The sequence below is a fragment of the Phaenicophaeus curvirostris genome, chromosome 4 (genome assembly GCF_032191515.1).
Source record: "Phaenicophaeus curvirostris isolate KB17595 chromosome 4, BPBGC_Pcur_1.0, whole genome shotgun sequence".
NCBI classification, from domain to species: Eukaryota; Metazoa; Chordata; class Aves; order Cuculiformes; family Cuculidae; genus Phaenicophaeus; species Phaenicophaeus curvirostris.
Genome location: NC_091395.1, coordinates 76,488,238 through 76,511,528, shown reverse-complemented (window position 1 = coordinate 76,511,528; position 23,291 = coordinate 76,488,238). Strand labels below are relative to the sequence as shown.

The window sequence follows — 23,291 nt, the reverse complement described above, 5'->3', positions numbered from 1 at the left end:
TAGAAGTAGACTGTTCATTCTGGATGTAGAAGAAATACGGCACTAATTTCCTAGTAGTATAGATTTTTAATTAAGTTTAAATGACAGTAGAAGATTCATTTATCCATTCGCAAGAAACTCATTATGTACCAAAGGAATAAGCAGTGTAATGGTAGGAGAACAGCAAGTATCTCACGCTGGGGACTGGGAGAGCCTCCTCTGGGGACTGAGCAGAACTTCAGCTCAGCTGCCAAGTCAAACGGCCTTTTTCCTAGAATCATAGAATCTCTAGGTTTGGAAAAGAACTTTGAGATCGAGTCCAACCATACCTGTTCACTATTAAATCATATCTTCAAGAACTTATTCTACCCAGCTTTTAAACACCTCCAGAGACGGGGACTCCACCACCTCCCTGGGCAGCCTCTGCCAGTGCCCAAGAACCCTTTCCATGAAGAAATTTTTACTGATGTCCAATCTGAACCTGCCCTGGTGCAACTTGAGGCCATTCCCTCTCATCCTACTGTCTGTCACTTGGAAGAAGAGACAAACCTCTCTACATCCTCCATTCAGGCAGTTGTAGACAGTGGGAAGGTCTCCCCTCAGCCTCCTTTTCTCCAGGCTCAACAACCCATGTTCCCTCAGCCACCTCTCATCACCCTTGTTCTCCAGCCCCTTCCCCAGCTCTGTTCCCTTCTCTGGACTCTCTCCAGCTCCTCAATGTCCTTCTTGGTGTGAGGGGCCCAAAACTGAACCCCGGATTTGAGGTGCAGCCTCACCAAAGCCGAGTCCAGGGCCACAATCATATCACTGCTCCTGCTGGCCACGCTGTGTCTGATCCAGGCCAAGATGCCATTGGCTTTCCTGGCCACGTAACAGATGTCTTTGATTTACAGTTTGTAATAACAAACTGTTATTGTCATGACAGACGTCTCCTTTGAAGACCACAGAATCACAGACTGGTTTGGGTTATAAGGGACTTTAAAGCCCATCCAGTTCCACCCCCTGCCATGGGCAGGGGCACCTCCCACTGCATCAGGTTGCTCCAAGCTCCATCCAACCTGGCCTTGAACACCTCCAGGGATGGGGTGACCATGACTTCTCCAAGAAACCTGGGCCCAGGCCTCCCCACCCTCACAGGAGAACATTTCTTCCTAAGATCTCATCTCCGTCTCTCCTCTTGCAGCTTAAAACCCTTCCCCTCATCCCATCCCTGCCCTCCCTTATCAAGAGCCCCTCCTCGGATTCATAGAATCATAGAATAACCAGGTTGGAAGAGACCCACCGGATCATCGAGTCCAACCATTCCCATCAAACACTAAACCATGTCCCTCAGCACCTTGTCCACCTGTGCCATAAACACCTCCAGGGAAGGTGACTCAAGGCTGTTCTCTATGTGGTTTCTACATCTTCTTAGGAGCAATGCAGCGAATAATTACGATGAAAACAGATCAGAAAATTAATTAAATTAATTCCAGGGAATACTATAAAGCTTGTGTTTATCTGATCCAAAAAGGCACCTGAAAAAGCTTACCAACTATCATCCTTTTTCTGATGCCACAGCGTTTCAAGTACCCAAAACAACTGGCTGCTTTCCAGTGAATAAAAATAGCCGTTATATGGCCTGATAAAAAGTATAATTAAGAGCTTTAATTTCTTTATCATTTGATTAGCATAAAATCTTAAGCTAAGGCAAAACTTTAGCTGCCTCGATCGACCCAACAACATCTAAAGAGCAGGATCACGTTGAAATGGGCACACGTGTATTTCAAAGGAGTTAATGGCAAAGTACTTGGCCACAAAATGTCTTGCACAGAGGAAAAGCAATTTGAACCCAATTGACATTTCCGTAACAGGTGGTATTTTCCAACTCAAACTGCTTCTGGAAGTTAAACTACAGGCTGTGACTGATATAAATGTTGACAAACAAATTGGGGTGATTACCTGCCAGGAATTGGTTTGCATTCGTCCCTGAGTTTGTGCTCTGAGAGAGAGGAAACTTGAGAACAATTTCAGGAGAACAATTTTGGACTAAAATGAATCCAGCTGATGCTCAGTCAGCTTCTTCTTGTGAAACCAGCTCACCTTAAGATGGCAAGAGTAACAGTATGTAAAGTTCATAGAGTCATGGAATGGTTTGGGTTGGAAGGGACCTTAAAGACCACCCAGTTCCAGCCCCTGTCATGGGCAGGGACACCTCCCACTGCATCAGGCTGCTCAAAGCTCCATCCAACCTGGCCTTGAACACCTCCAGGCATGGGGCAGCCACAACTTCTCTGGGCAACGTGGCCCAGTGCCTCACCAGTATAAAATTCCCTCCTAAGATCTCATCCCAAATTCCCCACTTTCAGCTCGAAACCATTCCCTCTCATCCTACCCTTGCGCTCCCTGATCGAGAGTCCCTCCTCAGCTTTCCTGTAGCTCTTTTCAGTCCTGGAAGCTGCTCTAAGTTCCCCCTGGAGCCTTCTCTTCTCCAGGCTGAACGACCCAACCCTCTCAACCTGTCCTCATATGGGAGGTGCTCCAGCCTTCAGATCATCTTTGTGGTCTCCTCTGGACTCGCTCCAACAGATCCACATTGTTCCTGAGTTGAGGACTCCAGAACTGAACGCTGGGACTACAGGTGAGGTCTCACAGAAGTGGAGTAGAGGGGGACAATCCCCTCCCTCACCCCACCAGTCGCAGTTTTGTGGATGCAGCCCAGGATAAGACTGGCTTTCTGGGCTGCAAGAACATATTGATGGCTTAAAAGTTATTTAAGCCTCCATTCGGATGAACAAGCGCTTTGAACTCATTAAAAAGTACCTGAATTTCACATAGCACTAAGGAAAATTAATATAAAATCACCAAAGCAGTGAGAAATCATGTAAAATATTTTTTTCATTAAATAAAGCAAGAAACAAATCTTAGTAACTCCTCCCTCTCACTTGTAACAAAGAGATTTACTGATAAATCATCACAACCCCTCCACTTGTGCTGGAACTTATTGCTATAGAAGCCAAATTTGAAGCCACAATAGGGTTGGGGCAAATCTTGCTCCAAACACAAATAATTATCATAGAATCAGAGAATTGTCTGGTTGGAGATCTGTGAGATCATTGAGTCCAATCAGACCTGTCCACAACTAAATCATATTCCCCAGCACTTTGTATACCCGGCTTTTAAACCCCTCCAGGGATGGGGACTCCACCACCTCCCTGGGCAGCCTCTGAGAACCCTTTCTGTGAAGAAATTTTCCCTGATGTCCAATCTGAACCTGCCCTGGCTCACCTTGAGGCCATTTCCTCTCATCCTATCACTTGTTACTGGGTAGAAGAGACCAACACCCACCTCACTCCAACCTCCTTTCAGGCAGTTGTAGACAGTGATGAGGTCTCCTCTCAGCCTCCTCTTCTCCAGGCTAAGCAACCCCAGGTCCCTCAGCTGCCTCTCATAACACTTGTTCTCCAGCCCCTTCCCCAGCTCCGTTCCCTTCTCTGGACGCTCTCCAGCCCCTCAATGTCCTTCTTTGAGTGAGGGCCCCTACCTTCCTGCTATACACAATATAATTCCTATTATTGATAATATTAGTGATCCTAATTTGAAGTTGTGAACTGAAGAACTGTCAAAGAACATCTTATGGCATTTTCCTAACAGGATTTGGAGCATTTTAGGTATATAAATGCTTGAGAAAACACAAACAAGCACAGAAACTATTGTTTCTACAACTTTTCTTTCCGTGTTTCACAATTCAGGATTATTTACATGCCGTATTTTTGCCTTTGTCCACTGAAATGATCCAATTCACACCGGCGCTGCCTTTCTTTTCAACCCTACTTCATATTAGGGGTGAGAAAAAGTGAAATTGGAAGAGGTATTTCGAGCAGGACACACACCTAGAATAGAATCATCAAGGAGAGAAAAAGAAAAGCCTAATTAATTTATGAAACGGGAGACAGACGACAGCTAAGGCGCAGCGGGAAGCCGGCTACTGGAGTTTGGTGCTTGCTGTGAATTCAGAAGATATCAAAAGGGTCCCTACTGCTACATCCATTAGCTTCACCTAGCAGGTGGGAGAACGCTCCAGCACTCGTGGTTTCAAAGTCTACAAGACCACAGAGCACTGAAAAACGTGGAAATTCTGAGTTTTCAGCCATCTCTGCTTTTTAGTTAAATATAACCCTAGTTAATGAACAAAAAGCAGCACGTAAGGTTGAAAGGCAGGAGCTCCAGAGGGTTTCCAGAGACAAAGCCAACAGACAAACAAGCTGTAGATGACATTTATGCATATCTTCCTGTTTCCTCTTCAGCATCTCCTCCATCACTTCTTTATTTTATGGTTAGAGGCAAGGATTCCATCTGACCATGGAGAATGCAGACAACAGTCAGGGGATGCTGTGGCCTGAATGCTGACTGCCTGCACTTCTGTTAAAGGACCAGCTGAAAAACAAATGAGTTTTAAGTATGGCTACGAAGATGATCTGAGGGCTGGAGCACCTCTGCTATGAGGACAGGCTGAAAGTTCAGCCTTGAGAAGAGAAGGCTGTGGGGAGACCTTAGAGCAGCTTCCAGTATGGAAAGGGGCTGCAGGAAAATTCAGGAGGGGCTGTTGATGAGGGTCTGTAGTGATAGGACAAGAGGAAACGGCTTTAAATTGCAAGAGGGAATATTTAGATTAGGCATCAGGAAGAAATTCTTCACGATGAGGGTGGGGAGGCCCTGGCCCAGGTTGCCCAGGGAAGTCGTGGATGCCTCATGCCTGGAGGTGTTCAAGGCCAGGACGGATGGGGCTTGGAGCAGCCTGATCCAGTGGGAGGTTGGAACTGGATGGGCTTTAAGGTCCCTTCAAACCAGAACTGGCTCCATGATTCCATGATCCTATTCTCAAGTGATGCCAAAGTCACTGAAACATTCATTCTGCCCTCTGCGACAGCGATGGGAGGAAAGGCAGCTCTTCTGATCAAGAGCAACATCGCTCCCCTGCTTCACTTCTCCTTTACGCACACGTAAGTCGTGCTCCAGTGAAACACATGGCAGGAAACATATATTGTTCTTGGTGCTCTCCACTCAACAGGAAGAGCGAGCCAACTCCAACAGCCTCAGTGCTGAGGTTACAGGAAAAAACGAGCCAACCTAGCAATCCAGTTCCACCACCTAAAAGGTGGTCCCAGCTCTGCCACATGCTGCTGCTGCTGTTTCATATCTTCTGTGAGCATCTTTAATGAGTCAAGGCAAGTTTTTAAGCCAGGAGAGCACTAACCGTAAGAACGGGATTTTTGAGTTGACCAAGCTACTGATGGATGAGCCAAACTCAGCAGTGACTCAAGGGAGTAGTAGGGCAAGATGACTATTTGAAAAGGAGGCTCTCCAATAACCTCAGCAAGACTTCCAGGACTGCTTTTCAGAAGGAAGCAGCCGTTTATTTCTGCAGATAAGATTTATGGGATTCAGGCACAGAGAACACATCAAGATAGGGAACAGAGAGGTTATGTGCCTACCATTCCTTTACACTCAACAGAACCTTCATCTGTGATTCAGTTGTCCAAGGCAGGTGTCTATTACAAAATAACCTGAACAATTCCTAAGTCTCAATCTATAGAATGTTTTGGATGAGGCTTTGAGCAGCCTGGTCCAGTGGGAGGTGTCCCTGTCCATGACAGGGGGTTGGAACTGGATGATCTTTAAGGTCCCTTCCAACCCAAGCTGTTCTATGACTGATCCAGATTGATCTGTTCCTCCTTGCATTAAAAGATTTACTCACTGAAAGGCTGAAAAACCCATTTGCATCCAAGCGCCCTCAGCGTGCTGCGTCGTATTTTGTAGAAGCAAAACTTCTGGCCGACTCGGTGCAGCTGAAGAGGTTCACGCGCTCACATTTACATGCTACAACAAGGAAAAAGAAAATCTCCCCTAAAATTTGATTTTCACACCTCCTCCTCCAAGCCACACCGCTCCCAATGAAAGAGATAAATGACTTATTCCTCACTTGCCGCAAGACTAACGAAGCCGTTGAGCTTTATGGCACGAAGACTCGATATCGTGCGAATATAAAAACTAGTTCACTTCAGAACTTAAACCGGGATGGAAATCGATTTATATTCCGATACTGTGCAGCTTTACTGCAGCAGTCACAAATTGTCACTTTTCAGCTAATTGGCTGCAGTCAGCAGTTGGCTCAGAAATGCCAATTACAGGCGCTTTGTCTCCCGTGCGAGCTCTCCGATCGCTCTGCCGAGCAAACACGGGTAGAGCTGCCTCTAAATTCAAACCGGTGCTTAAGATTTAGCCCCCGATTCCTCCGCAGCAGAAAAATTACCGCACAAATCTGACAAACGGGAAGTATTTGTTCAATAAACAGCCAGGTGTCGGGTAGTGATGCTCATCTAAATTTAAAGTACACCAGCAAATAGTGTTCCAGGAAGTCCCATAATTGGAAGAGCAATCTCAGAGCAGACCCCACACACCCACTCCTTCCAGTAACGCGCTACCAAACGCCACAAGAAACCTGAGGCAGAGCCATAAAATCTCAGCTCTTCTAAATGTCACAAATTCATGGAATGGTTTGGGTTGGAAGGGATCTAAAAGCCCATCTAGATCCAGCCCCCCTGCCATGGGCAGGGACACCTCCCACTGGATCAGGCTGCTCCAAGCCCCATCCAACCTGGCCTTGAACACCTCCAGGGATGGGGCAGCCACAGCTTCTCTGGGCAACCTGGGCCAGGGCCTCCCCACCCTCACAGGAAAACATTTCTTCCTAACCTAATTCTCACCCACCTGACCATAACCTCCTTTCAGGCAGTTGTAGAGAGCAATAAGGTCACCACTCGGCCTCCTCTTCTTCAGACCAAACAATCCCAGGTGCCTGAGCCGCTTCCCATAACCCGTGTGCTCCAGCCCCTTCCCCAGCTCTCTTCCCTTTCTCTGGACACACTTGAGCATCTCCATGTCTTTCTTCTAGTGAAGGGTCCAAAGCTGGATTTGAGCAGGATTTAAGATGTGGCCTCACCAGTGGCAAGTACAGAGGGACAATCTCTTCTCTACTCCTGTTGGCCACACCATTGCTGATGAAAGCCAGGATGCTGATGGCCTCCTTGGGCATCTGGGCAACTGCTGGCTCATGTTCAGATGCTGCTGAGCAGCACCCCCAGGTCCTTTTTCATCAGGAATATCACATTAAGTGAGGAGGCAGCGTTCAGTGGGATGAGGAGTAGATCCAGCAGCTGATGACTAAGAACTAAACCTCAGTACAGTGGATTTCCATGGGAAGAGGACCTCTCAGGTCTATAAGGAGTGGCTGAGGGAGCTGGGGTTGCTTAGTGTGGAGAAGAGGAGGCTGAGGGGAGACCTCACTGCTCTCTACAACTACCTGAAAGGAGGTTGTGAAGAGGAGGGAGTTGGGCTCTTCTCCCAAGTGACAGGGGACAGGACGAGAGGGAATGGCCTCAAGCTCCACCAGGGGAGGTTCAGGCTGGACATTAGGAAAAAATTTTTCACAGAAAGGGTCATTGGGCACTGGCAGAGGCTGCCCAGGGAGGGGGTTGAGTCACCTTCCCTGGAGGGGTTTGAGGGACGGGTGGACGAGGTGCTGAGGGACATGGGTTAGTGATTGATGGGAATGGTTGGACTCGATGATCCAGTGGGTCTCTTCCAAACTGGTGATTCTATGATTCTATGAATCTGTGATTCCAATTCCCCCAAGGTCCTGGTACGAACCCTTCTCAAAGCAGAGAGCACAGCACACAAATAATTCTGCCTCATTTGGGTTCCTGCAAACAACTCAACTGGTTGTTCGGTTCTTTCAACTTGTTGAATCCTGGCGTATTTTCACATAACAACCCACTCTAAGCCTGAAGTTAAAAATAGCGAATTCCATGATAACCGCAATTAAGTTCAGGCAAATTACTATCATCAACTGGAGATGGAGGCTAACATTAATCACTTCCAGCAGTAAACAGCACCACAGACTTCAGTGAGAAAAAAACCCAGTGACTGGTACTGGAAGAGGCTGCCCAAGGAGGTGGTAAAGTCCTCATCCCTGGAGAGATTTAAAAGACGGATAGATGAGGTGCTCAGGGATCTGGTTTAGTAGTGGACAGGTATGGTTGGACTCAATGATCTCCATGGACTTTTCCCACCAAACGATTCTATGACTCTATGAAAAGAAACTCCTTAAAACTTTTTTAAGGGTTTGGAAACAGAACAGGATGGTTAAGATTCCCCCAACCTTGTATACTGCTGGTAGACTTCACCTCCTGTTGGCTTCTCAAAATCAAGGTATTAGTACAGTGTCCACCTTTGAATGCATACTTTATGATTGGAATTCAATAGGAAAAAGATAAAAAACAAGAAGTAATGTATAGAAGGGAGATGTTGCCACATTGCTTCTGCCCCCAAACAACTCGCTTCCAAAGTCCTTTTTGTCCACAAAGGGTTTTATTTTTGCTCATAAAGTCTTGCCCACACCTAACCTTGAAGACTGACCTACAGGTTTGGTAGACACCACCTGAAAAGGGGTTCTTGGAATAATCCTTTATGTTGCCTGGTTTAATTCCACAACCTCTAAGCAAGAGCACCTTTACAAGCCCAGCACAAAAACTTCATGGCATTTCATAAAATCATAAAATCACAGAATGCTTTGGGTTGGAAGGGACGTTAAAGACCATCCAGTTCCAACCCCCCGGCCATTTCTACTTTAAATGTTTAACTAGAGGAAGAAAAGCCCCCTTGCTAAAGGTCTTGCTTATTAAAAGAAAGGCAGGTAAGGAATTCACGACTTCAAGAGGAATTCAGATGAGAACAATGCAATAAAATCCATCATTTAATAAAACAAATGCCCATTTCCCACTGCTCGGTTTAAAAGCAACACGTTCAAAAATAGGAGACTTCTTGGAAACCTGCACAAAGTACAAGCCCTTACACTGGACCTCAGACATTATTTATGTTGTAAAGCTGTTTCAAGTTCTCTGGAACTTGGCAGCAGGGCTACGGCATCGATGACCTAGCAGGAATGCCTGAGAGCTGGCAGATGGTGGGATGGGGAGGTGGGTACCATGAGCTGAGCACCCAAGACAAAGCCCCGGCAGCAAAGCTCAGCTCGCTCATGTCATGGGAAGGAGAAAAGAGGTTACAAGCTGCAGCAGAGAATAACAGAGGAGACTGAGGGGGGACCTCCTCACAGTTTAATGGTTCCTCACAAGAGGAGGAGCAGGCGTTGAGGTCTTCTCTCTGGTGACCAGTGATAGGACCTGAGGGAATGGCAGGAAGATGTGCAAGGGGAGGGTTAGGTGGGACATTAGGAAAAGGTTCTTCACCCAGAGGGTGGTGGAGCACTGGAGCAGCTCCCCAGGGAAGCAGTCACGACACCAAGCCTGACAATATTCCAGAAGCATTTGGACAACACCCTCAGACACAAGGTGTGAATGTTGGGGTGTCCTGTGCAGGGACAGGAGTTGGACTCAATGATGCTTGTGGGTCCCTTCCAACTCACGTCATTCTGGGATTCTGGTTATAAAGTGAGCTTCCTTGCCACTGTCTTTTAAGAGAAATATGCTGACGCATTCCTTATTTTAAATTGATTTGGATAATATGCAATAGTAATGATTATTCTGGAGATCAAACAGTTTTGAGGGACATGGTTTAGTATTTGATAGGAATGGTTGGACTCGATGATCCGATGGGTCTTTTCCAACCTGGTGATTCTATGATTCTATGAACCACGCTGAAATAAATTATTTAAAATAAAGATGCCAAAGCTGGAACCTGAAAGTGAGCCACTCTCATTGAAACATTCTACTTCTCCCAGCTACAAGACAATAAGGACCTGCCTCCACACAGAATGCTGTTGTGGGAAAAAAATTGTGAAGGATCCTGTTCCTCGGCTCTGTGACGAGCAGAGTCCTGACACCATTTGGGTGCAGGATAAGTTCCGTTCGTCAGCACTGCAAGTACTCATGGAGAGTTCTGACAATGAAACAATCAAAACTTAGGCACACAACAGGTCAAACACCCTGAAAGACCAGCAAAAAGCTGATCTTGTCTACAATCACATGGATGGCAAAAGTTTAAAAGGAATAAAAGTTGTTTTTCCTAAAGATCTTGCAATCATAGAATGGTTTGGGTTGGAAGGGACCTTAAAGACCATCCACAGTTCTACCCCCCTGCGGTGGGCAGGGACACCTCCTACTGGATCAAGCTGCTCCAAGCCCCATCCAGCCTAGCCTTGAACATCTCCAGGGATGGGGCAGCCACAACTTCCCTGGACAATCTAGGCCAGGACCTTCCCACCCTCGCCGTGAAGAAATTCTTCCTAATGTCTAATCTAAATCTTCCCCCTTCCAATTTAAAGCCATTCCCTGTCATCTTGTCATTCCAGGCCCTTGTAAAAAGTCCCTCCCCAGCTTTCCTGGAGTCCTATCAAGTACTGGAAGCTGCTCTAAGGTCTCCCTGGAGCTTTTTCTTCTCCAGGCTGAACAACCCCAACTCTCCAGTCTGTCCTCAGAGCAGAGGTGCTCTGGACCCGTTCCAACAGTTCCATCTCCTTCTTATGTTGGGGATTCCAGAACTGGACACAGGACTCCAGATGAGGTCTCACAAGAGTGGAGCAGAGGGGCAGAATCCCCTCGCTCGCCCTGCTGGCCACTCTTCTTTTGATGCAACCCAGGATATGGTTGACTTTCCAGTCAGTTCACGTAGAGCTTCCCATCCACCAGCAACCTGTGCCAGTGCTTCACCACCCTCACAGGAAAACCTTTCTTCCTAACATCTAATATAAATCTATATAAGAGGGAATCAAGAATAGAAAGAAAAGTAAAGCAGCTAAATACGTATCAGCAATACTTTTTAGGCTGGAAAATAGCTGACAGATGGAAACGGGCAAAACCTTCTGTCTTGTATCATCTCTGACCAGGCAAAACACCAGGAATGTTTGCAAGCCGGAGCTCAGTGGTGCAATGGTATTAGTGGAGAAAAAGCTCTGTTTATCCTCAAGGAAGCCGTGTTTTCTAAGGACTGGATGAGATTTAAAACGTTCATCAATCTGCATCACAACAGGTTTGCGATACACCAGCCGCAGAAGAAATTCGAAGGATTTTACATCCTTAGTAAAATAAAGAGGCAAAATAAGTTTATATATTAATATATCATATAGATATGAACGATGCATATAGTTCAAAGTAAAATATGTACTTATTTATATAAATAACCAAATAAAAATACTTTTTAGTGCTGACATTTCTCACATTATCACATGATGCTGAAGCCACACGCTGTTTCAAACCTGCTGTCGCATTAGCACGTGAAGTGACAGTGATAAAAACCAAGCCCTACTTACTCACTGTCACCAAACTGCCTAATTGCAGAGAGAAAAAAAGACAGAAGAACCAAAAATATATAGAATATACTGGCAAAGGTTGCCCAGGGAATCTGTGGCTGCCCCATCCCTGGAGGTGTTCAAAGCCAGGTTGGATGGGGCTTGGAGCAGCCTGATCCTGTGGGAGGTGTCCCTGCCCATGGCAGGGGGGGTGAAATTGGATGATCTTTAAGGTCCTTTCCAACTCAACCCATTCTACGATTCTCTGAATAATTAAAAGTTCACCCCACTTTAGGATTTCTTAAGTGACGCACCAGCATTGTTATGAAATAATTGCTGGGAATGTTATTCATAGAACAGTTTGGGTTGGAAGGGACCTTAAAGATCATCCAATTCCAACCCCCTGCCATGGGTTGGGACACCTCCTACTGGACCAGGCTGCTCAAAGTCCCACACAACCTGACCTCAATATCCATGGTCCTCCCCACACACTCTTAAGCTGTAGGACCAGCAGCCTGTTCTGTGTTTCCAACAAAAACCAAAGCAAAACAGCCGGTCCACAGCAAGGAAACTTTCTGCAAGCTCATGTGAGGGCTGATCAAAGAACTGCCTCCTTACGCAGGATCTGTAACAGCTTTGAAGGAGCTATGAAGTCAGAAATCACAGGCTGGGCTGTTGTACTCCTCAAGGGTTTCTTTGTTGAAAGCCTTGGCCAAGGTTTTGTGTTAAAAAAACCTAGCATGAGAAAAAAAATCACACTGTTGGGTAGGGGAAAACAAACAACTTATATATAAGAGCTTTTATTAGCACTAAAAGGGGACAGGTAGTTACTATCTATTGCTAAACGTTTCTAGAACTTGTAAAATGGAACCAATGACATCCTGGCCTGGATCAGACACAGCGTGCCCAGCAGGAGCAGTGATGTGATTGTGGCCCTGGACTCGGCTCTGGTGAGGACTCACCCCAAATCCTGGGTTCAGTTTTGGGCCCCTCACTCCAAGAAGGACATTGAGGGGCTGTAGTGTGTCCAGAGAAGGGAACGGAGCTGGGGAAGGGGCTGGAGAACAAGGGTTATGAGAGGTGGCTGCGGGACCTGGGGTTGTTGAACCTGGAGAAAAGGAGACTGAAGGGAGACCTTTCCACTGCCTACAACTGCCTGAAAGGAGGTTGTAGCGAGGTGGGTGTTGGTCTCTTCTCTCAAGTGACAGGTGATAGGACAAGAAGAAATGGCCTCAAGTTGCACCAGGGGAGGTTCAGATGGGACATCAGGAAAAATTTCTTCACCGAAAGGGTTCTCAGGCCCTGGCAGAGGCTGCCCAGGGAGGTGCTGGAGTCCCCAGCCCTGAAGGAATTTAAAAGCCAGATAAATGAGGTGCTCAGGTTTAGTAGTGGACAGGTATGGTTGGACTCAACCTCAAAGGTCTTCTCCAACCAAACAACTCAATGATTCTACGATAAAATCTAATATTAGCATTAAAAATGGACAGGTAGTTTTGCTCTATTCATAGAATCATAGAATCATCAGGCTGGAAAAGACCCACTGGATCATCGAGTCCAACCATTCCTATCAATCACTAAACCATCTCCCTCAGCACCTCATCCACCCGTCCCTTAAACCCCTCCAGGGAAGGTGACTCAACCCCCTCCCTGGGCAGCCTCTGCCAGGGACCAATGACCCTTTCCATGAAAATTTTTTTCCTAATGTCCAGCCTAAAAGGCTTTCTAGAACATGTATAATGGAACCATTTTGTCATGACAAACATCCCAGTATAAAACAGAACTGACAAATCATAGAACCATAATAATGAGTAATAAATAAATCTGTCCTGATTTATTCTAATCCCCACAGTCAAAATATTCACATCTTTTAAAGATACTTTGGGTCCAGGCATAGGAACCAGGATGCTGCTGGCCTTGCATGGAAAGCAGATTGTGTTAAATAACCACGCACAAAGCTCACAGTTAAGGAAAAACAGAAAAGGAAAAATGAAAAAAGAAACCGATTTAGGAAACAAAAACAATACAATAAATTCCGGAGCTGTCCTAGGAATCAATTCTTGCCCCGGGGCTGTGGTAGCTCTCCACCGCCCAGAGCCCAGCTCTCCACGCTGCCAGCACTGCTGGAACAGGACCTGCCAACACGCTAAAACCCTTCATAATACAGAGTCAGGAAACTAAGCGAGCGAAAAAGAAGTTTTAGCAGCATTCCAAGTTTCTTTTTAAGAAAAGCAGCCCCGCTGAGCCATCCGAGAGCTGTTCTTGGAGCGCTAGAGGCTGTGTCTGTTTGCTAAACAAGCCAGAGGCTTTTGGGTTGTGTCACCCTGTGTTGGTACGGGATCTATTTCCCCCCTGTGGTTCAGCCAGGATGTATCTACTGTTGCAGCCGAGTGTGCCGGTTTATATTTTAGCGGCAGCGCTCTTTTCTCCTCTCCATTAACTCTCCTTACTATTCCCCGACTCTTTAAATCAGCTTTCGTAGAAGGAAATAGATCTGATTCTTTTGGTGGCTGTAAAAGCTTCCCAGCAATGGCCCACGCCGCTCGTTTTCTGCCATCTATCTCAACTTGAGGCTTCCACCGGCATTTGGCGGTGGCCAAATTCTGTTTTCAAGAGCTACTCATAGAATGATAGAATCACCAGGTTGGAAAAGACCCACAGGATCATCGAATCTGACCATTCCTATCAAATAACAAACCATGTCCCTCAGAGCCTCGTCCACCCATCCTTTAAACACCTCCAGGGAAGGTGATTCAACCCCCTCCCTGGGCAGCCTCTGCCAGTGCCCAATGACCTTTTCCGTGAAAAATTTTTTCCTAATGTCCAGCCTGAACCTCCCCTGGAGGAGCTTGAGGCCATTCTCTCTCATCCTGTCCCCTGTCACTTGGGAGAAGAGCCCAGCTCCCTCCTCTCCACAACCTCCTTTCAGGGAGTTGGAGAGAGCAATGAGGTCTCCCCTCAGCCTCCTCTTCTCCAGGCTAAACACCGCCAGCTCTCTCAGCTGCTCCTCTTGTTCTCCAGCCCCCTCACCAGCTTTGTTGCTCTTCTCTGGACTCGCTCCAGAGCCTCAACATCCTTCTTGTGGTGAGGGGCCCAGAACTGACCCCAGGATTCAAGGAGCGGTCTCACCAGTGCTGAGTACAGAGGGACAGCACAGAAGTAAAGCAACTGCAAGCAACCAGCACGTCATCACCCTGGGCCTCACCCAGGAGAAACAAACTGCCTAATGCAGATTTTGCTTCAATTGAAAATTAATTCTGCCTTTTTCTTTAAGTATTATGCTTTCCAGTTCAGCATCTTAAAGGGAAAAATGACATGTAGGTTCCCTACAATTGGGACAACCCATACATATGGTTTAGTGTTTGATAGGAATGGTTGGACTTGATGATCCGGTGGGTCTCTTCCAACCTGGTGATTCTATGATTCTATAATTCTATATCTTACTCTCCTATCCAAAACCCCCTTCATCTTAAGAAATCCTTCAGGTATTATTAAATCCATGCCTCTCTGTTCTCCTATAACTTTTCTTATTTATGCAGCTCAAGTTTTGGATCAGCCACGCAAGCAGATTTCAACCCTGTATGAGGACACTGCAACGAGCCTCACAAAGATACACAAGTTACTACAGTTTATGGAGTCATAGAATAGAACCATAGAATCACTAAGGTTGGAAAAGACTTCTAAGATTATCCAGTCAACTGTCAGCCCAACACCATCGTGCCTACTAAACCACGTCCTCAAGTGCCACATCTGCACGCTCTTTGAACACCCTCAGGGACGGAGACTCCACCACTGCCCTGGGCAGCCTCTGACACTGCTCCACTACCCTTTCAGTAAAGATGTTTTCCTTAATATCCAAGCTAATCCTCCCCTGGTGCAACTTGAGGCCATTTCCTCTTGTCCTACCACCTGTCACTTGGGAGAAGAGACCAACACCCACCTCGCTACGACCTCCTCTCAGGCAGTTGTAGACAATGACAAGATTGCCCCTCAGCCTCCTTTTCTCCAGTCTAAACAATCCAAGTTCCCTCAGCCACCTCTCATAACCCTTGTTCTCCAGCCCCTTCCCTTCTCTGGACATGCTCCAGCCTCTCAACATCCTTCTTGGAGTGAAAGACCCAAAACTGAGCCCAGGATTCAAGGTGAGACCTCACCAATGCTGAAGCCAGGGACATAGTCACTTCCCTGGTCCTGCTGACCACACCATTTTTGTTCATCTCAGGTACAGCTAAAGCTGTAGATGTAAAACCCCAACACTTGAGCAGTTGGGTAAAAGGATCAAAATCCAAGTAACAACAAAGCACTTGGGGAAAAGTCATCCAGAGCCGTTTTCAAGGCTGCCGAAGCCACCACCTCCAGTAAAAAGTCCTGGAGCCGCCACACGTCCCAACAAGGGTTAACTGCCTTGGAAAGAAACCCTAGTTTCTACAGATTTAAGAAGCTGCTAACAAAAATACCACTTAATACGAAAAGGAAGAACTTCTAACAGGAGAAAGACGCCCCGAGTCGCTGCCAAAAATAAGAGAGCAGAAGCAGATAAAAAGGAAGCAGCTGTTTCATGGTTTAAAGTATCATTTAACTGTTCTGTTTCGAATCCTTCTGTCCCCAGCAGAAGATGTCAAGTTTGCCTGTTTTGAAAAATCAGCATGTAATTGCATGTCTCCAAAAAGTAATTACATCCAACAGCAAATTTCATCAGATTAACAAATTGATTTATGTCTCATTGTTGGGTTTAAAGCAAACCTCTCACCTCAACGCAAGAGACGCAGCGGAAGAGGCTCAAAAGCACCTGCAGTTATAGCTAAACAAAGGCAAGGGACTTCATTAGCAAACAACTTTGGCATTCCAAGACTTTCAGAAGTAAAAGGAAAAGAATATTTTTTGGCACAGAAGGGACTCAGAGAGCTAAGGATGATTTTATCTCCACACCTCCGTCTATCCCTAATTAAAGGTACATGAGGCACGCTGAGGACCTGGCAGGAGAGCGATCGAGATCACCATCCTCAGTGAGGTTTCAAGCCCACATAATTATTTGATCAAAGCAATCAGTACCTGTCTACACGTATTTTATTCTCTTTGGCCAACAACAAAGGCGTTTTTTCTTCCCCTTCGCCCTTACTGAGAGCTTTCATCCCATCAGCCTGCGGCTTTTGATTACAAAACGACACTAATTTAGAGGAAGGTTGGAAGCCTCCACGGGCCACGTCCAGTGCTCAGGGATATACACACCCCGTATCAAATGCCTAATGTTTCCTCCAGAGACGAACCAGGGGATTAGAGTCAGTTACAGACTCTGCTTTTCAACCATGCTACCGTTTCCTCACTCTTATCTTATTACGTGCATTATCAAAGCCTTTTATTTCAGCTGTAAACCTCAAAGAAGTAACCCCAGTGGGCACCACGGCTGGTAATATTCATGTCACCATAAAGAGGTCAAAAGCCAAAAAGAAAAGGAAGGTGGAAGCATGGGATCAGTTATTCCTCCAGCTTTCTTTTTAAAGGGAGGGGTGCTGGCTTCCTCACGTGGTAGGAGCTAAGGGGATCCCAAAGAAAGAAGGAATTAGAAAGAAATTCTTCAGGATGAGTGTGGTGAGGCCCTGGCCAAGGTTGCCTGGAGGAGTCGTGGCTGCCCGATCCCTGGAGGTGTTCAAGGCCAGGTTGGATGGGGCTTGGAGCAACTTGATCCATTGGAGGTGTCTCTGCCCACAGCATGGGGTGGGACTGGATGGTCTTTAAGGTCCCTTCCAACCCAAACCATTCTATGATTCCACACTTTACTACAGCCAAGGAAAGCTTTAGAATCAGAGAATGGTTCGGGATGGAAGGGACCTTAAAGATCATCCAGTTCCAACACCCCTGCCATGGGCAGGGACACCTCCATCTGGATCAGGTTGCTCCAAGGCCCATCCAACCTGGCCTTGAATACCTCCAGGGATGGGGCAGCCAAGAATTCTCTCAGCAACCTGGGCCAGGGCCTCCCCACCCTCACAGGAAAACATTTCTTCCTAAGATCTCATCTCAATCTCCCCTCTTTCAGCTTAAAACCGTTCCCCCTCATCCTGTCCCTGCCCTCCCTGTGCAAGAGCCCCTCCCCAGCTTTCCTGGAGGCAAAGTGTCATCCATCACTCAGCTCCGCAAGAAAATAAATGCTTCCCGAACCACATCATGCACTGAATGGCAAGTAAAATTAAAGCATAATTGAAACTGATATTAAAATTCCCACTAATGGAGAACACCTGTTTTATGGGTTAAATCGCCAATAAAAATAGCAGGATGGAGACAGAATATCAGAAAGGGAAATTTAATCCAAAACTGCTTTAATGAAGGAGATTTCCTTTGAAAAATGAGAACTTGGGAAGGTTTTGGTATTGCTGGACACAAGAACCATGACCCATTAAAATAATGACGATAAAGATCAGAGTAAGAGCTTTGTGCACTGCGAAGGCTTTTAAGGAAGGTAATTCCTGGCACTTTATAAAACATTTGCTACTATGTCCCACTTAAATAGCCACGTTCTGCATAAGAGAAGTATCAGCCACAGAGCAATTCCTTAGAAGAATCTCAAGACTAGTTTATAATTCATTTTTGCTCTGAAATACAGCTGACACCAGCAGCTCCACACAAACCTGGCTTACAGACTAGAAGAGGAAACATCTAGGGGCTTAAGACAATGACACATTTAGAATGTTATGGGCTGCTCTGCAAAGCCAAACGGAGATGAAGGGAAGGAATCTGCTTTCCTACATCCCTATGTATGTTTTTAGCTGATGATTATGACCCAGCAGGAGCTGGTTTACAGGCTAAAGGAGTGAAAATAACACAATCCTAGAGCAAACACTTCGGTTGCAAAGAGAAGCACAGCTGAAATCTTTCCATGCATGAGAATAAGCAGAGCTTAGGCTGTTCCCTTAGACTGACAACTATGGAAAATAAAAAAGGTAATAAAACTATAAATTAGCTGTTGCAGGTCTAATATTCAAAGCACCTGAATCCAAGAAATAGGTTCATGAGACCCTACCCGGAGTCCTGTGTCCAGTTCCAGAATCCCCAACACAAGAAGGTGATGGAACTGTTAAAACAGGTCCAGAGGAGGCCACGGAGATGATACGAGGGCTGGAGCACCTCTGCTACAAGGACAGGCTGAGAGAGTTGGGGTTGTTTGGCCTGAAGAAAACTCCAGGGAGATCTTAGAGGAGCCCTCCAGTGCCTGAAGGGGCTCCAGGAAAGCTGGGGAGGGACTTTCTACAAGGGCCTGGAGTGATAGGACGAGGGGGAATGGCTTTAAATTGGAAAGGGAAAGATTTAGATGAGACAGGAAGAAATTCTTCATGATGAAGGTGATGAGGCCCTGGCCCAGGTTGCCCAGAGAAGTGGTGGCTGCCCCATCCCTGGAGGTGTTCAAGGCCAGGTTGGATGGGGCTTTGAGCAGCCTGATCCAGTGGGAGGTGTCCCTGCCCATGGCAGGGGGTGGAACTGGAAGGGCTTTAAGGTCCCTTCCAACCCAACTGATTCCACGATTCTATGATTCTGTGACTGAATGAAAGTATCCACAATGCATCCGCTTTCTGCACAGAAAGTAATAAAGCTTCAGAAGAGACTCACAGTCCTGAAAGAAACCAACTGAAGGACCCCAGGGGAAAGCTTCAACAGCCCAAGCTGCAGTTGGAGAAACTAAAGAATATAGACAGTAATTTTCGCTAAATACGGCCTATAGGAAAGTAGAGTGGAAAGCAGCAATTTCAGCAGACTGAAAATTTCCCACCGTGTATCAAATGCTTCCAGGCCTCAAATACTCGCACCTCACATTCTGCATTCAGTTTTGGGCCCCTCACTCCAAGGACGACCCTGAGGGGCTGGAGTGTGTCCAAACAATGGAACGGAGCTGGGGAAGGGGCTGGAGAACAAGGGTTATCAGAGGTGGCTGAGGGACCTGCGGTTGCTTTGTCTGGAGTAAAGAAGGCTGAGGGGAGACCTCATCACTGTATACAACTGCCTGAAAGGAGGTTGGAGCAAGGTGGGACTTGGTCTCTTCAAGAGCATCAAGCAATAGGATGAGAGGATATTGCCTCAAGTTGCACCAGGACAGGTTCAGATTAGATATCAGGAAACATTTCTTCACCAAGACAGTTCTCAGCCTGGCAGAAGCTGCCCAGGGAGGTGGTGGAGTCCCCATCCTCAGAGGGATTTCAAAGCTGGGTAGATGAGGTCCTCAGGGATCTGGTTTAGTAGTGGACAGGTACGGTTGGACTCGAGGATCTCAAAGGTCTTTTCCAACCAAGCAATTCTACGATTCTATAATTCAAACAGCACATGTTGCAGAGTTCCACCAAGAATCACATGCAGTGATGCTACACGGTCACGGTGGCACTTTTGCAAAGCCCAACGTGCTGTTGAATTGCCAAGCAAACAATATACAGAGAGATTTTGCAAATGGTATATTTTGTATGCAAAAAGCTGCCAAATCAATTCCCCCTCTTTGTTCCTTGAAGCGTTTGGCTCATAATTAACGTTTAAGCTCATTCAAATTAAAATACTTCAACCAACGCGAGGGAAAGAGAAGAGGCAATTGCCAGTTAATGATACAATTACAAACTGTGTTTTTTCCTTAATCAGCTCCCGAGCGCCTTACAGACACTTGGAAAGCAGAGATCAATGCAAAAGGCTTTGTAGCAAGGACTCTGAATCCAGAAAGAAATAAAGCTAAAATCAAACGGGACAGAATGGTAATGAAAACAACAGTTTGGGTATGAAACAAGACAAGAACACAAGTTTCTATTTAGTGAGTGGTGGAAAACACAACAGCAGCGAGTTGTAATGGAGCAGAAAGCTCCTGAAAGCAGAAAGCCACTGAAAATGGGATGAAGTTCCCTTGAATTTTCACCCCTTTGCCTTCAGGAGAGGGATTCAGAGGGAATCTACTCCGGGTAAATCCACACTAGTTTAAACATTGTTAGAAACCGCTGCTGTGCACATAAGTATCAAAGAGAGCTTCAAATTCTCACCGTGACCTACTTGTCAGCTGCAGAACTGAAGTTTTACCTCCGAGCGAGCTGACTTTTGTCTGGATTGAGACCCAGGAGAAGTCGTCCTCTGCAAGTCTCTGCACTGAATTTCCTTGCTTCTTATTGCAATATTTTATAGTGAATTATTTGGATTTTATAGCTCTTTCCTAATCTGAGATATATTTTAACTGAATAACAAAGTAAATTTAGAATATAAGATGAAGAAGGGGGAAAAAATCATATTGTACGTACACAACTAAAGAAAAACAAGCCTACCAAGAGCCACTAATATCCTTTAATTACCTTTAACTCATCATTCCTTAAGGAATGCTGGAAGATAAAGAATATTTTGGGCTGTGATTTCAAAGCAAGAGAGAGAAAGGTGAGCAGCTGGGGTTTGACCAGCGCTTCTGAAGTCATCGTGGCCGTGCCAGACAAAGTCTGGAGACAGAGAGGAGCCACAAAGCAGAGAGAATGGAAAGATCCGGAGGTTTTCGACGAGACCTTACCTGGGTTTCCAAGAAAGCTTGGCAAGCTAAGGTTTGAAGTGAACTCCGCGACGTGGCTCTCATACTCAGAACCCGCTCAGAAAGGAGGTGTTAGGAAGCAGATTGCTGTATTTTGAAAGCTTTCTGCATTTTGCAGCGTTTGTTCTTTTAGAAAATAATCATTTCGAGTCATTAAAGGCGGCAGGGAAAGACATCCTAAACCAATATACTTAAAAAGAAAAAAAAAAAACCTGAACTGAAATGGTTTCAAAGAGAGGTGGAGCAAGAAGGAAAAAGAAGCCAAAAGGCAGCATTGGCAGGGACACAGCTATCTGTAACACAAAAGAGCGTTTATACTCTCCACGTCCAGATTTTAACAGGCAAGAAGAGACGGAAAGGGAGACAGATTTCAGTCAAGGACTTCAGAATAAAATTTCTAATGCTTAAGGACCAAAATAATGTGGATTCTACGTTAATTGCTCTAAAGTAAAGGCTCATTTCTGAAGTTCTCTATGCAAGTTTCTGTACGTAAACACTTCTGTTTAGAAAAATCTACTGTATCCACATTGAAAAGAAGCCAGGGGTGGAGGTACAATGACTGCTCATTATAGACTCATAGAATAGTTAGGGTTGGAAGGGACCTTAAAAATCATCTAGTTCCAACCCCTCTGCCATGGGCAGGGACACCTCACTGGATCAGGCTGCTTAAAGCCCCATCCAACCTGGCCTTGAACACCTCCAGAGATGGAGCAGCCACAACTTCCCTGGGCAACCTGGGCCAGTGTCTCACCACTCTCATGGCGAAGAAATTCTTCCTAATGTCTACTCTAAACCTGCCCCTCTCCAGTTTATACCCGTTCCCCCTCATCCTATCACCACAAGCCTTTATGAATAGCCCCTCCCCAGCTTTCCTGTAGGCTCCTTTAAGATACTGGAAGGTCGCTATAAGATCTCCTCGGAGCATTCTCTTCTCCAAGTTGAAGAAGCCCAACTCTCTCAGCCTTTCCTCACAGGGAGATGCTCCAGCCCTCAGATCATCTTTGTAGCCTGCTCTGGACCCGTTCAAACAGTTCCATCTCCTTCTTACGTTGAGGATTCCAGAACTGGACACAGGACTCCAGATGAGGTCTCACAAGAGAGGAACAGAGGGGCAGAATCCCCTCCCTCGACCTGCTGGCCACGCTGCTCTGGATGCAGCCCAGGACATAGCTGGCCTTCTGGGCTGCAGGCGCACACTGCTGGCTCATGTCGAGCTTCTAATCAACCAGCACCCCCAAGTCCTTCTTACTATGATAGTCAAAGAGAGAAAAAAACCCAAACCACCAGCTGCTCAGCACAGGAAAGGACTGAACCCAGGTGGAAGCTGCAAGGTGACACACAGAGCATAGCAGAATCAGCATAGGATGGTTTGGGTTGGAAGGGACCTTAAAGATCATCCAGTTCCAACTCCCCTGCCATGGCAGGAAGGCATGATCATAGAATCATTGAATGGTTTGGGTTGGATCATCCGTTTCCAACCCACCTGCCATGACCTCTCTGAGGAACCTTTGCCAGGGCCCCCTGACCCTCACAGGAAAACATTTCTCCCCGATATCTCATCTCAATCCCGTGATGGGAAAACATCTGTGAACCCACTCAAAATGTTCAGAATTGCCACCTGATTCATCGGTTGAAAATATGAACGGTGAACCGAAAGGTGGAAAGAATTCATCTCCTTTGAATTGATCACAGCTTCCTGCAGAGCTGCCTAAATGGGACAATGGGGACAAACCAAGACACAAGGGGGTCCCTCTGAACATCAAGAAACACATTTTACTGTGAGGGTGACCAAGCACTGGCACAGGTTGCCCAGAAAGGTTGTGGAATTTTCATCCTTGGAGATATTCATAAGCTGCCTGGACATGGCTCTTGCAACTGGCTCTAGGTGGCCCTGTCTAAGGCCGAGGTTGGACCTGATGATCTCCAGAGGTCCATTCCAATCTCAATCACTCCCAGTTTCTGTTAAGAAGACCTTGCTGTTTGTCAAATTAAGGAATGCAAAATGCAAACTTAAGTCTCCAGCAGATGCTGAAGGGACACATAACAAAACTGGTTTTATCTCACGCTCAGACGAGTGCTCCTGGATGTGGTATCACTGACAGTCTTCTTCACAAGAAGAGTCTCCCAACCAATATGAGCTGATGCTATTTTAGTCTTTGTTTTGGCAAGTAACAAGGACATTAAGAAGAGCTGGTGATATAAAATTACTTTGGATTGAGTGCACACAAGCGCATTCATATTAAATTAAGGATAAAACGAGTTAAGTGTTGTAAGAGAACCAAAGTTCATTCCTTTTATCTATGAGATATTAAATAAGACAGCAAAATCAAGTGGACTGCAGAGATATAGAACGGGAAAGCAGCCATCTACATACTTCTCTCAGGTCAGAGATGCAAAACTATTTGAAAGCTGCATCCTCAGAGCTAACCTCAAAAAGGACAATAGGTACAACTAAAGAGCCTGTGCATGATGGAGAGGAAAGGATTCATTAGCGATGCCTTA

The 23,291-nt window shown here is 46.1% G+C and overlaps 1 protein-coding gene across 1 annotated transcript in view; it reads right to left on the bottom strand.

Annotated features, from left to right (window-relative positions):
- ATRN (attractin) overlaps positions 1-23,291 on the bottom strand; it is a 198,600-nt gene that overhangs the window by 56,220 nt on the left and 119,089 nt on the right. The gene's annotated exons all lie outside the window — the stretch shown is intronic.